The following is a 16355-nucleotide window of genomic DNA, read 5'->3' on the forward strand; positions in this document are numbered from 1 at the left end:
TTATATAGCTATGACGAACTTGACTAATGAATCTAATGGCCAGAGAGGAGGAATTACGAACAAATGAACGTGTATTAGTTAATGCTCTTGAAGGTTGAGAGCTATAGTTTGTTACACTGAGTTCTACTGTTCGTTTTTTAATTTTTTTTATTTTTCTTCGGTCTGTTGATTTACCTTTTCTTTATGTACATTCAAGTGGGTGTAATTGTATTCTTTTTGCATTGCTTTTTGAGTTGGGTACTTATTGGTTCATCGAATCATTAAAAAGATTTTCCCTGAATAAAAATATTTTTGAAAAAATTAAAATATTAACATGGATAGAATAGAATCCCAAAGGACCACTTTCTCGTTAGTGAGACCACAAATTATGGTTTATCTTAAGGGTCATCACACTTCGGGTGACAGGATGATGTTGAGAGGGTGTACCCTTCATGACAACCTCTGCCTGTGTGGGGAATTGAAAATGCGCTGTTGGTCCATAATACCACCAATTTTAGTGTCACCTTCAATTTTACTAATCATGCCTTATACATTCTGAAGAATATAATTGAAATAGATAATAAGCAACAATGGGCCCAGCACTGACCCTTGAGGCATTTCATGTGTTACAGGCCTCCAGTCGGAGAGCATCATTCCCTATAACCCGCTGTTTACTACCATCAAGCCAATTGTGCACCCAATTTGTCAGATCCCTCTGGATTCCATGCGAATCTAACCTTCCAGACCGACCTATCAAGAGTAATCTTGTCAAAGGCCTTACTGAAAACCATACAGACTATGTCTACTGCGCTACCCTCATCAACATTCCTGGTCGCTTCATCAAAGAACTCAAACAAATTTGTGAGGTATGATCTCCCACTCACAAAGTCATGCAATCGTTCCAGTCTAAAAACAACTATTAATAATAATTATTAAAATAAATAACAACAAGCAATAATAAATAATAGTAAGATGACATTTTCAATGGACAAAAGATTATCCATGGTTTGTGGCATTGGAACGTGCATCATTGGTGAAGGGCAGAATAGATTTTGTGGAGAGAGTGAGGACTGCAGATGCTGGAGTTCAGAGCTGAAAACGTGTTGCTGGAAAAGCGAAGCAGGTCAGGCATCATCCAAGGAGCAGGAGAATTGACGTTTCGGGCATGAGCCCCTCTTCAGGAAGGGCTTCAGATTGATTCCTGAAGAAGGGCTCATGCCAAAACGTCGATTCTCCTGCTCCTTGGATGCTGCCTGACCTGCTGCGCTTTTCCAGCAACACAGAACAGATATTGTACCTGTGTCATTGAACTGCGTTGAGAAAAAGCAAGGGTGGCATGGTGGCTCAGTGGTTAGCACTGCTTCCTCATAGTGCCACGGATCCGGCTTTGATTTCAGCCTCGGGTGACTCTCATGTGGAGTTTGCACATTCTCACTGTGTTTGTGTGGGTTTGCTCTGGGAGCTTCATTTTCCTTACACAATCCAAAGATGTACAGGTCAGGTGAATTGGCCACCGCCTTATGTGCATTAGTTAGGGGTAAATATAGATTAGAGGCATGGGACTGGGTGGGTTGCTATTCAGAGGGTCGGTGTGGCCTTGTTGGGACAAATGGCCTGTTTCTATAATGTAGGAAACTGAAAAAAAAACTATTTCTAATCAAACCCTGTCTTTCCAAACGTGTGTATATCTTATCCCTCAGAATCTTCTCAAGTAACCTACCTACTACAGATGTTAGGCTTCCCGGTCTATAGTTCCCAGATTTTTTCTTTGCTTCCCTTCTTGAAAAATGGCACAACGTTTGCTACACTTCAATATTCTGGAACCTAACCTGCGGCGAACGATGATGCAAATATATCACGCATGTCCCCGTAGTTTCTTCTGTAGCCTCTTGCAGTATTCTTGGATGCATCTGTTTAGGACCAGGAGATTTATCCACCTTCATACATTCTAATGCATCCAACACGTCCTCTCCTGTGATATTGACTAACCCCAAGATATCATCACTACCTTTGTTAATCTCCCAAGTCTTCATGTATTTCTCCACGGTAAAGAGAGAGGAGAACTATTCATTGAGAATCTCACACATCTCCTATGGTTCTAGACATGCATGTCCACTTGGGACCTTGAGGGGTCATATTCTCATGTAGTTATTCTTTTAACTATAATATACTTAAAGAACCTCTTTGGCTTCACCCTAATCTTCTCAGACAAGGCTATCGCGTGCGCTCTTTTCGCCCTTCTTATTTCCTTTATCGGTAAACTCCTGTATTCTCTGTACACCGCCAGGGATTTCCTTGATCCCAGCTGCATGGACCTCATCCACACCTCCTTTTTGCATGTCAAAGCCTCAATATCTCCTGACATCCAGGGTTCCCTCTTCCTACCAACCTTGCCTTTTATCCTCACAGGAACATACAGAACTTGAACTCCAGCCATTTGCCGGAGGTTCCTTCTCCTGCAAACAAACTCCTCCAACCAACCCCTACAAGCTCCTATTTAATTCCATCAAAATTCGCCTTGCCCCGAATTTAGAAATTGAACATGCGGGCCAGTTTTGTCCTTCTCCATAAGTATTTTAAATCTATGGTCACTGCTCCTAGCGTGCTCCCCCACTGTCACCTCAGTCACCTGTCTTGCCCTATTTCTTAGAGTAGGTCAAGTTTTACCTCTTCCCGAATTGCTCTCTCTACATACTGCTTGAGGAAACGTTTCTGAACACACTATCTCAATTACATTCGATGTAATTCTCAGTCAATGTTAGGAAAATTAAAATCTCCGGCTATGGCAATCCTATTGGCCCTGCAAGTCTCCCCAATCTCTGTACATATTTAAATTATTCTAATTCCCCGTTTACTATTTGGGGGCCTATAGTACAACCCAAATAATATCATCACTCCCTTTTTATTTCTTAGCTTCCCCCACAAATCCTCAATGGATGATCCATCAGTTATTTTATCTCTGATTACTGCTGTGGTACTCGCCTTAATCAAAAATGAAACCCCCACACCTCCTTCCACCAACTCTGTCTCGCATAAAGCACCTGTACCTTGGTACATTAAGCTGCCAGTCCTGTCCCTCCCTTAGCCATGTTTCTGTAATGGCTACAATATCCCAGTCCCACGCACCTATCCACGCACTGAGTTCATCGGCCTTACCTGTCAGCCATCTTACATTGAAACAGATGCAATTTAATCCAACAGGCATTCCTTGCTGCCTGTCGTGTTCCTGCCTAACTTGTCTCTGCATTTTACTGTCTGTGATTACGGTATCTCCTTCCAGCCTCGCATTTGCCTCCCTGCTGTTGAGGATCCTACGCCGTCCCCCACGCCAAAAATCTAGTTGAAACCCTCCCTTGTAGCACTAGCAAACCTGTCATCCAGGAGATTAGTCCCCTTCCAATTCAGGTAAAACCTGTCTTTCCTGAACATGTCACCTCTGCCCCACAAAAGATCCGAGTGATCTAAAACTCTGAATCCCTACCTCCTGTACCAATTATTTAGCCACGTATTCATCTGCCATGTCCGCCTGTTCTTACCCTCACTAGCACGGACCACTGGAAGTAAACCGGATATTACCACTGTCGTGGTCCTGTCTTTTACCCTTTTTTCTCGCTCTCTATCATCACTCTGCATGACCTCATCACTACTTCTACCTGTGTCATTTGTACCAATGTGCACAATGACTTCTGGCTGCTCCCCCACCCCGGTGAGAACGTTCTGCAGCCGCTCTGAGACATCCTGGACCCAGGCACGTAGGAGGCTATACATCATCTTGGATTCCCATTTGCAGCCACAGAATCTCATGCCTGATCCCCTCACATATCGAGTCTGAATAATTACTTCTGAAGTTATTCATCTCGCATAACCTTCTGACAATGGGATTTCTTCCTGAAATAGTTGTATTTGGCTGAATTGCTTTGCTTCAGGCAGTGGGGAGATTCCAATGAATCATCATCAGGAATCCTCCATGAGTGGAAAAGACGACTAGGCTTTTTCTCACTCCCACACATTGCTGTGTTGAGCGGCAGGGAAACAGAAAGGGAGCAATAGGCTGTTCCTTCACAGATAGACTACATTTTCCTATCTGTGAGTTAAATCATTCACGTTATCAGGCCCCAGACTGGACCATGTGAGCTCTCCTTGAATATTGTCCGAATTATATGACTCCATCACATTCTCGTCTCCAGGCCAGTGCATTAATGCTGTTGTCATACACAGAATCAAATCATTAACAATAAATGGTCCTACTTGTTTTGAAGATGTGTTAAAATGTGCCTGCATAATGTAAACATAAGCGTTTGATGACTTCGCAATATCTGTGTTAAGATGAATATGTTTTATTCTTAAACAAATAGAGAAATTGCTGGAAAAGCTCAGCCTGTCTGGCATCAGATATGAAGAGAAATCAGAGTTCAATGTTTCCGTCCAATGACTTTTCCTTTGAACCTTACTTATTCTTAAATTATTTCCCAAATTTTATTCTCCCACATAAGAAGAACTATCCATCCGGTATTCACCAACTACACTCTTCTCAAGATGTTATACGGTCAATAAAACATTCTCAGGTCGAACAGTTCCTTCTTCGTAACGTAATGCCTTCATAACAAGAATGAGTAAAGAGAAAGATCTTTGAAACGTTTCGAAAGCAATTTTGTTTTTATCAGTTAAGGCAATTATAACGACACATAATACATCAGATCTGATTTCAGAAATGCCCTGCACTGATGCAAAAAATCATCGCTAAGATCAAACACAACACCCCTTACACGGAACAGAATAATTCCATTTATTATCAAATCACCAGCTGCCTCTTCAGAGTAATTTGATGTGATTCATGTACAAAGACACACAGATCCCTCTGTACCACTCAGTTCTGCATTCTCCTTGCATTTAAATAATTTTCTGCTGTTTTGTCTATTGCCCAAAACAGAAAATTCCCATCACAGAAATGTTGTACTTTGTTTTCTGCTGAAGGTTTGCTCAAAACTGTCCTCTGTCTGGATCCCATTGCAGACGCGCAGCCCTCCCCTATCTGTATCCCATTGCAGACGCACAGCCCTCCCCTGTCTGTATCCCACTGCAGATGCTCTGCCCTCCCTCTGTCTGTATCCCATTGCAGATGCTCTTCCCTCCCTCTGTCTGTATCTCATTGCAGATGCTCTTCCCTCCCCTGTCTGAATCCCATTGCAGACGCTCTTCCCTCCCCCGTCTGTTTCTCATTGCAGAAGCTCTTCCCTCCCCCTGTATGTATCCCATTGCAGATGTGCTGCCCTCCCCCTGTCTGTATCCCATTGCAGAAGCTCTGCCCCTATCCTGTTAGTATCCCATTGCTTACGCTCTGTCCTCCCCTGTCTGTATCATATTGTAGACGGTCTGCCCTCCCCATCTGTATTCCACAGTAGACGCTATGCCTTCCCCCGTCTGTATCCCACTGCGGACACGCAGCCCTCCCCTGTCCGTATCCCATTGCAGAAGCTCTGCCCTTCCCCAGTTAGTGTCCCATTGCGGACGCTCTGCCCTCCCCCTGTCTGTATCATATTGTAGGTGGTCTGCCCTCCCCCGTCTGTATTCCACTGTAGGCGCTATGCCTTCCCCGTCCATATCCCATTGCAGACGCGCAGCCCTCCCTTGTCTGTATCCCACTGCAGATGCTCTGCCCCTCCCCTGTATGTATCCCACTGCAGATGCTCTGCCCCTCCCCTGTCTGTATCCCATTGCAGATGCTCTTCCCTCCCCCTGTCTGTATCCCATTGCAGACGCTCTGTCTTCATTTGACATCTTATTGATTGACTATCCTGATGTATGAGCAAACTGAGCTCTATCCCCTTCATCCAATTCATTGGTATGGATTGTAATTTGTTGATGACCTCACACAGATCCCTGAAGAATTCCACGAGTTACAGCTTGCCTAAAATAAAGTGTGTAATGATCTCTTGTCTGTATTTCCTGATGCTGCCCAAGGCGCCCCTGCTCCTGCGTAACAGCCTGGGATGGTTATATGGCGTCCTCCTGTGCTGTGTAATTTACTGAAATGATTTGAATACTTCATTCTATTCCTGTCTAACCCCATGGAGGTTCATTATGGCCTGATCTTGCTGTATTATCACGATGCTGACTGGCTGAATGGGATCTTTCTCTCCCTCTGTAACAGCCTTGTGGGTGAATTGACAGAACAACGGATGAAGTAGGAACAGCAGTTGCTCATTCGTCCCCTCCAACTTGCTGCTCAGTTTAGAAACATTATGGCTTGTCTGATTGTAACTGAATACCCCTTTACTGTCAGTTCCCAATAAACATTGACCCTCCTGTCCATCAAAGGTCAGTCAAGGTCAACCTTGAACATCCTCCGTGACACAGACTTCACTGTTCTCGGGGGATGAGAACACCACAGATCGCATAATCCAAAGGAGAAAGGACCAACGTTATCTGAAATGGAAATAGGAGACACCTTTTATATTAAAGCGTGTTAACCTCACAGCAAGTCACCTCCTCTTTTCAGAAACAAGGGCACAGCAAATAGGAACAAACATATACCATTCAGCCCCTCAAACGTATCCCACAGTCCCATTGGCTGTTCAGTCAAGTATTTATCAAACTTAGCTTCTACTGCACCCTTGGAAAATAATCCTGACACCTTAAGGCCACAGAGCATAAGAAATTGGAATTAGGCCATTTGGCCCATCACGACCACTTTGCTATTTGATCCTGTTGGGTGTGTGTTTCTCACCCAACTTTCCCACCTTATCACTGTAACTCTCGATCGTTGTTTTAATCTAACATTTGTCTTAAAGACATGGTTACGTCAGTGTGTCGGTATGTGTGTGTGATTGCGTGTGTGTTTCTGTGTATATCTGTTTAATGGCAGGAGACAGGGTGGTGGTGGATGGTTGTTTTTTGAAATGGAAGCCTGTGAGCAGCGATGATCCAGAGGCAAAATTGTTGGGTCCACTTTTGTTTGTCATTTATATAAATGATTTAGATGAGAGTAATAGAAGATATATTTCGCAAATTTGCGGATAACATCAAGTTTTGGTGTACAGTGGAGAGTGTTTCTATAATGGTGAACAACGAAGATTACAAAGAGACCTTCATTAATTAAATCAATGATTCATAGAGGTGTACAATAGGGAAACAGACCCTTCAACTTGTTCATGCCATCCGATTATTCTAAATTAATCCACTCCCATTTGCCAGCATTTGGCCCATGTCCCAGTAATCATAAAGCCATCCAGTTGCCTCTTAAATGCTGTAATTGTTCCAGCCTCCACCAGTTTCTCTGGCAGCTTATTCCATACAAGCACCATCCTCTGCAGGAAAAAAATGTTGCTCTTCATTGTCTTTCAAATATTTCTCTTCCCAACTTAAACCTATGCCTTCTAGTTTTAGACTCTCCTACCTTGGGGGGAAGGAACCTTGACCACTCACCGTATCCATGCCCTTCATAATTTTATAAACCTCTAGAAAGTGTAAATGTGACTCCAATCAAGACGGTTGGCTGCGCTTTCAGTCATCCTGGGTCTATAGTCTCAAATTCAGTAGTCGTACCTCTTCCTTCTCCATCAAGGCACGATTCCAAAAAAGTTTAATCAACTTGTTCAGACATGTGAAACAGCTCTGTGGGATTTGGAACTAGAATTTTCGGTGCAGTGATAGGGACACTACTATCATTCAGCATTAGCCCCTAAAGCTGCAACATGATGCTCCCGTGTGTTTGTTCTTCAGCCTGTTGTAACATGCTGTGACACACCTCCACAGGACATGACTCCACTCCACCTTCTCCAGAGATAGGGGCACTATCAGACAGTCATGGACTGGAATTGAATCCAGAGCTCCGGCTCAGAAATTTGGGCACCCATCCATTAAACAAGGCCTAAATCATGCCCAGATTTCGGGTCATATTTGAAGTGTATGGATTTATTAAATTCTGGTTAACATTGCAAAATTATACAGGGGGCATTTCTAATTGAAAAAAAAGTACAAGTTATTAGTCTCAACAAAAGGATGTTGAGTGCATTCGCTATGCCATTGAGATAGCCAATGAACATCTTCAATTGCTTGGCTATGATTTCCGGTTTAAATAGCTATTACCAGCAGTCTGCTATATTAGGGAAAGAAATCCTGCAGACACACTCTACACTATGAAGGCTCTCGAGTAGATATCAATACTAAACATCAGAGACGAGAAAGGAGCACAATTCTGGGCCCAAAACACCGGTCACTATTTCACATCCCGTGGCTTCCCTCTTCCTAAAATCATTCATTGAGACAAGGCAACTGTTTCCTTTCCAGCTTTTGCTTTCCAACTCCTCCCTCTGCCTGCACAAGGCAAACCAAGTTCTGGGTCTTTGGGAAACTCAAGGCTGGTGTTTGTTGGCCTTATGGACAGGGGATTGTCGTTTAATCCGAAGGGGGAGTGTGAGGGGGCAGTAATATCATTCACTGGGCTAAGGTGTGGCAGATGGAGTTTAACATGGACGCATGTGAGGCATTGTATTTTGATAAAATAAACAAGAGGAGGGCTTATACAATTAATGGTGGGCTTTGGTAGTTATATAGTAAAGAGGGACCTAGGGACGCAGGTATGATTCTTTGAAGTTTGTGGCGCAGGGTGTTTAAGGTTACTTCATTGCTCATAGTTTTGAGGTTAGAAGTTGGGAAGTCATGCTGAGATTGTGCAGGATATTGATAAAGCCTCTTCTGAAGTCCTGTGTGCAGTTCTGTTATAGGAAGGAGATTATTAATCCGGAGATGTTTGAGAAGAGATTACCAGGATGTTACCAGTAACACCTCATCTTCTGCCATGGAAGACACAAACACACGGCATGAGCATTGGATTCACTGATTTACAAATCTCCACTGGCCAACCCAGATCCCAGATCCAACCCCCGGACTCACATCTGCCCTTTCGAGGAGACCTAATGTCCATCTTCCTTCCCACCATCTCCTCCACACTCCCGACCTGTCACTATCACCTCCTACCTTCACTCACCTATCACTGATCTTTCCCCCAGCCTCACCCCATCACCCATTTTCTCTTAGCCCCTTCTCCCTCCCCAGTCCTGAAAAAAGGTCCTGCCTGAAACGTTACTCTCTTACTCCTTGGATGTTGCCTGGCTTCCTGTGCCTTGTCCACCTCCATGCTTTACCTGCACTGAATTATCCATTATCTGCAGTCCCCATTATCTCTTAGATACAATTCCCTTTTAACATAGCCATGTCACAGTCTGTTATAACCGCATGGAGTCTGCGGGATATTTTCTTATCAGATCATGGACGATAAAAGTTCTCTCAATGTCTTCCTGATATTGCAGTGCCTGATCAGTAGATGCAGAACGTATGTTTCAATTTATAAACGGAGAAGCATGCTTATATTCTGATAAACCCCTGGCATTGCTCCCATATCCAAGGGAGATTGAATGCTTACACATGACTGATCTACCAGACCGAACATAACGTATGCTGTCCCTCAGTCACCCCCACATATCCCACCCAGAATATGTAAATTTTAATCAAAATTTTGAATTTTAATAAAAAGTATTGAATTGAAATGCGTTAACGGGAGGTATTTGTTCAGCGACTGTGATTGATGTTAGTCTCCATGCATCCTAAATACGTCGCTGGAGGGCTTTCCTCTTCTATTAATTAGGGACTCGGTTCAATGTGTTATCTCATAGTATCAGCGGGAGAATCAATGACAGCACTAACAGGCATCAGCAGATTTAGAGAGAGGGGGAGGAGAGATCAGAATCTGAGAACATTAGACTGGAATGTTCCAACAATGGACAGGAGTTTATCCGAGGTTCTTTACTGTCTGTCTCGGCCTTGGACCTCATTAGTTTTGCAGATCTATGATGTACTGATGGTTGTTCAAGCTGGTTACTATCCCATCCTCGCTAAGTTGGTGTTCCTGGTAATTTATGCTATCTGTTCATTAAACCAGGTTGGACTGAATTGCTGCACGTATTATTTAAAATTTAGAAAGGTGGATGTCAACATTTTCAAATCCAATGAACTATTTCTTTCCTCACAAATTGTATCGAGCAAATTACTCATGACAAGTTACTCACCAAATTGTGAGGAGAACCAGACAGTTCTCAAACTCCATAATCCTTCTAGCCCTGCACAGATTCTACATTTCTATATCCTCCCACTCACTCATCCTGTCCAATACCAAAATCATGATATCACCGACTCCTCCTCTGCCTCAGTGCATCTTCTGAATAAACCATCAATTGTGTCTTTGTTAAATCTGGATACAATTTATCAAGTCCCTTGTAACCACATGTCAATTACAGAATAATTGCTCTTGACTTTGTTGAACTTGTTTACTGCACAGATTCTGTCAGATGGGCAGATGCTGCATGCTGCTTAAATCATTGACACATAATCGAGAGGCACAGAATAATAATCTGTTGATATCTCATGAACGAAATTGATGTTATTGGACTGAAACTATCATCATTTGTGAAAAAAGGCCCATCTGCTTGCTCCATATCCTTCAGAGAAGCCAATGCATTATCCTTCCCCAGTCATGTCTGTGCAAACCCACAGCAATATGTTTTACTCTTGACTGTCCTGTGGAACAGCTGAACCAGTCACTCAGTTCAAGCTCAGCATAACATGCTGGCCTGACCATGACTGCACACATCCCATGAGTGAAGAACAAAAGTAAAGTTAGCTCCCTTCCTCTGCCTGTTTTCCTTATTTCTACACTTCATTTCCATTCAGGTAGGTGACCATTCCCTATTTCAAGTGCAATCTTTCTGACAAAGTCCCTCCCCAAGAGTGATGTTCATCTCCACAGGCACCTCTGGTACTGGCTTTACTGATGCTGACATGCAGATGTAAGGAACGTTTAAATTCCACAACAGTGGCAGTGCATAGAGAAGGAATGGGTTTTTATGTCATAATAAAGATACGGAGACCAATAAGTGAGGGAAAGGAATTATTGTGATCATCACTAAGAGTGTAGTTGAGGTAGTACTTGGGGTATTATGGACAGATTTTTCTCCTTTAGAAGGAATTATCTCACTACAATAGAGGCTGTGTAAAGGAATTTCATGATACTAATCCCTGGGCTGATGGTAAAAGAGGAGTGAGTGAAGGTTAATCTGTAGCACAGTCAGAGAATAAGAGGTCATTGCATTGAAACTTGATGGTGATGGACAATCACTCGTTATGTTCTATACAGTCACCGAGAAGGTGATAAATTCCATGATTTGCATTTTTATTTTTAATCGGGATGCATGATTCTTGATATTTAAGTGCCTCTGTGGATAAAATCTTCAGTCAAATCCTGCCTTGATATCAGGGTCAATCCCTCTTACCTAAGCAGGTCAGTTAAACACTTTTGTTAATGTTAATATGTGATGGTGTCTGTGTGGAGAGTATTTTCTTCTCATAGAGGGCAGTGAATGTCAGGAATTCTCAGGTCTAGAAAGTTAGGGGGGGGCGATATTACTCCAAGAGGAGGTAGATGGATTTTTGACCTGTCAGAGAGCTGAGGGGTGTGAAGAATTGCGCATTAAAGAAGAGTTAATGCCAACAGTAGGTCAGCCATGATGGCATACAATGGTGTGAGCATCCAAATTACTACTCCTGTTTTTATGTTCTCATATTCTGTCTTTGGAAAGTTAATGGTTTTAATTTTCCTGGAAGTGTTGTTATTGAATGTTGAGGACAGTGAGAGAAAAGCATTTTGTGAGCCATCTCTGGGAGAGGTATGGGCCCGATATTCACATGAATCTGGGTCTCCAACATGACCAACATACGAAACACCATTTGCAGAGAGGAGACACTCTTTAAAGAGGTGGGAGACCACTTTCATACACAGTTTGGATTTCCCATCACATTTTCCAACCCACAGCAAACCACACAGTGTTGACGGACTGAATGATATCCTGTAATACTGCGGACCAGGTATTTGCAGCAAGTGGTCTCCATCTGCTCCTATACAAGTGGTTTTAAGGACTGAATGGAAGATAGGAACAGGGAACTGAGGAGCAGGAGTGGGTCATTAGACACTTTGTCATTGCTCGACCAGACAATAAGATCATGGCTGATCTGAGTGTGGTCTGCGCAGCACTTTTCAGTCTGTCCACAATTTTCCTCCATTCACATGTCTGTCAAATGTTGTAAAACACAACTTTGAATAAATGCAGGCACCCAGGCACAATACTAGGGAACTGCACAAAGTCAAAGTACACAGGCAGCACAATTCTGGAAGGAAACAGACATTTATCTATCAGTCTTGTTCCCATTCAATTAATTCTGCTGCAGTTTATCATTTTAGATTTGTTCATGGAATGTGGGTGTTGTTGATAGGCCAACATTTATGGACCATGTCTAATTACGCTGGAAGTGGTGGTGTTTAGCTGCCACCTTGAGCTGAAACCTCTGGGGAAAAGAATTCCCATTTGAACAACCCATGTGAATTTCTCATTTCTGCTCCGACAAATGTTGGAGGGTCGCTGTGTCCTTTTGCAGCCCCACTTCTCCACTGGTTACAACAGGTTTGAAGTGTAACCTAGCCCAGTCTGTCTAAAAATGTGAGACACAGAGTCACACACGTACAGACACATACACAATCACATTGTCTGAAGATGAAAACGAATAGGAAAAGGTTTCCAGAGTTTCATAGTAGGTGAACTCATTTCAAATGGAAAAGAAATGATGCGTCCCAACTGATATTCTGTCTCCGACGTTATTCTACTCAAACAAGCTGCTGGTATGAGACTTCTACCTGGAATAGTTGGATTTCCTTTCCTTCAAGCAGTGGAGCGATTCCCATGAATCTTCAACAGGAATGCTCCAAGTTTGGTGAAGATGACTCAGGGATTTTTTACTCTCACATTTTGCTGTCAGAAGGGACAAAGTGAGAGAGAGGGGGCAATAGACTGTCGCTTACGACCATAAGATCATCGGATATAGGAACAGAATTTAGACCATTCAGCCCATCGAGTCTAATCCACTCTTCAATTATGGCTGACAAGTTTCTCAAAACCATTCTCCTGTCTTCTCCCTGTAACCCTTGATCCCTTTGATACTCAAGAAGCTAACTACCTCTATCTTAATTATACACAATGACCTGACCTCCACTGCCTTCTGTGAAAATGAATTCCATAGATTCTCCACTCTCTGGCTGAAGACGTTTCTCCTTACCTCCATTCTTCAAGGATTTCCCTTTACTCTAAGGCTATATCCTTGGGTCCTAGAGTCTCCTACCAATGGAAGTCTTCCCACCATCCACACTGTCCAGGTCATTTAGTATTCTGTATGTTTCAATTAGATCCCCCCACAGCCCTCTGGACCCCATCAAGAACAGACCCAGAGTCCTCAAACGTTCTCATATATTAAGCTTTTCATTCCTGAGACCATTCCCATGTACCTCCTGTGAACCCATTCCAAGGTCAGCACATCCTTCCTGAGTTGTGGGGATAAAAACAGCGCACAATACTCCAAATATGGTCTGACAAGAGCCTTATAGACCCTCAGAAGTACATCCCTGCTTTTATATTCAAATCCTTTCCAAATAAATTCCATCACTGCATTTGCCTTCCTAATTACTGACTCAATCTGCAATTTTACATTGAGAAAATCCTGGAGTAGAACTCCCAAGTCCCTTTGTCCTTCAGACATCTGAATTTTCTCGGTAGTCCATGTTTTTATTCTTCCTAACAAAGTGCATATTCCCACAATTTCCCACTTTGTACTCCATCTGCCATTTCTTTGCTCATATTCCTAACCTATCCAAATTCTTCGTGAGCCTCCTTGCCTCTTCAATGTTACCTGTCCCTATACCAATTTTTGTTTCATCTTCAAACGTAGATAGAATGCCTACAGATCCTTCATCTGGATCGTTAATGTATAAAGTGAAAAGTTGTGGTCCCAACACTGAGCCTTAAGGAACGCCACTTGTCACCGACTGTCAACCTGAGAGGGACACGTTTATCGATATTCTTTGCTTCCTGCCAGACACCCAAACTTCTATCCATGCTAGCACCTTGCCTCTAACACCATGGGCCCTTGCCTTACTCAGTAGCCTCCTGTCGGCACATTGTCAAAGACTTTCTGGATGTCCAGGTGGATGACATCCATTGGCTCTCCTTGTTCTAAGCTGATCATTACGTCCTCAATGTTTTCTAGCAGATTTTCCAGGCATTACCTCCCCTTGATGAAACCATGGTAACTTTGTCCTACTTTACCATCCACATCCAAGTATTCAGAAATCTCATCCTTCACAATGGAATCCAGGATCTTACCCACAGCCAAGTTTAGATTAATCAGTCTGTAATTTTCCATTTTTTTCTTTACTTTTTTTAAACGGGGGCATCACGTTAGCGATTTTCCAGTCCTCTGGGAATCTCCCTGATTCGAGAGATTCCTGAAAGATCACCACCAACGCCTCCCCTGTCTCATCAGCTATCTGCCTTAGAAATCTGGAGTGGAGTCCATCTGGTCCAGGTGATTTACTTACCTTCAGGCCATTCAGTTTTTCCAACACCTTCTCCTAGGTGATGGCCACCTTACTCACCTTACTGTCCACTAAGTCTTTTCAATGTTTGGGATATTACTCGTGTTTTCAACGATGAAGACTGACAAAAAGTAATTTTTCAGCTCCTCAGCCATTTCCTTGTTCCACATTATTATCAATTTCTAGCGATGAGATGCCCATTTTTGACTCTCGTTTGCCCTTTATGTATCGAAAGAAGCTCTTACAGTCTTTCTTTACATGACTGGCTTGCTTACCTCATATTTAACTTTCTCACTCCTTATATCATTTTTTTTGCTCTCTGTTGGTCTTTGCAAGTGTTACGATATGGGGGTGAACGCCTCTTAATTAAACCAAACACCCAGGAAAGCTCACCTAACCCGTCATCTATTAGAATATGAGTGACAGAGAACTCCCAAATTCCACTATTTAAAGAAAATAACGCCAATTTATTTTTAACTGTAAAAGTGAACATTACGCCACAACTATTTACAACTTTAACCAACCCACCCCCCACAACTGCCCCCAAATCTCTAACAATATGCTGTTTCAATAAGACACTTGTGAAGATTACATCAACTTAATTTCAAAACCACACAGCCACTGCCGTCCTCTGTGATGTTACTCTCCTGGCTGCTGAATTCCCTGGGTCGTCGTATTTCTGTTTACTGTGAATAGGTTTCATATGAAAAAATACATATGATTAGTGAGTATTTCCTAATTTCTTGCAAAGCAAGATGGTTGATCCCCAGGCTTCTTCTGTCTCGATGGCATCTGCTCTCTCCCTAATTTTCAAAATGTTCGCATTTTTATGTCCCCAGCATCCAATTGTCTCACTGGTTCAATGTTGGCAAAACAATAAATTTAATCTCGATTTGCTTTCAGTGACAGAGTGAAGGAAAGGGAGTGTTGCATGCGAAGGTGAGAGTGGTGTAGCAAGAGCCTTGTTCGGGGGTAGGTGCTGTAACAGATATACAGAGAGTGTGAGGGAGTAGAGAGAACAGGGAGAGATTTGTCCTGGCCGAGCGGGGAAGGTTATTGATGCTTGTCCTGTATCGATGTGCATTTCTTCAGATCATCTCAGTATCGGGGTGAGCCTCCCCAATGTCCTGTCCATGTCTATCACTAATAACACCACACACCACATCCCACAGCTTCTTCAGAATCAGTTTGTATGGATCGTGCAAACAACAAGGAGGAACACACATTGCTGCCTTACGTATCTAAACCAAAACTGTTGTGCAACTTTGTGCATCCGATTCTCTGGAAATTAGATATGCAAATATCGTGGGTGCTGCAGTAATACTGGATTATCTAAAACTGCATCTAAACTGTGTTAACTAAATGATTGCTAATGCTGTGAAAAATCAATTTCATGTGTATATGAGGTAGGTTGAAGAGTATGTTGTGAACTAAAGTAGAGAGCAGCTTATTTTGGGCGTGGTGTTGTGTGGTCAGAAGGACTGATGACTGACCGTGCTCTGAGGCAGCTATTGGCCAATCGTGACATTAATATGTTGCATTTTACACGGCGCCTGCAAGCAATATAGAATTTTTGAACATTACACTCAAATATCATGGAAACCCGAAGGCTAGAGGGTCAAGTGAATTGGAAAAATACAATATGACACTTAGTGTGAGACAAACATTGGCTGGTAGTCATAGAAATACTGTATAGTCTGAACAATATGTACATATCACTAAGTTACAAACACCAGCGAAAGGGAAGGTGACTCATTAATGGTTAACGTAAGAAATTAATGATTGCATTAAATTGAAGCAGCTTCAGAAGAATTCCAGGTATTGTGCAAACCTGAACATACAGAGAGATTTACTTTTCTGAAAATAAGGACGAAGAAAGTGTTAAGGAAATCAAAAAGAACAT

The sequence above is a fragment of the Chiloscyllium punctatum genome, chromosome 27 (assembly GCF_047496795.1).
Source record: "Chiloscyllium punctatum isolate Juve2018m chromosome 27, sChiPun1.3, whole genome shotgun sequence".
Taxonomy (NCBI): Eukaryota; Metazoa; Chordata; class Chondrichthyes; order Orectolobiformes; family Hemiscylliidae; genus Chiloscyllium; species Chiloscyllium punctatum.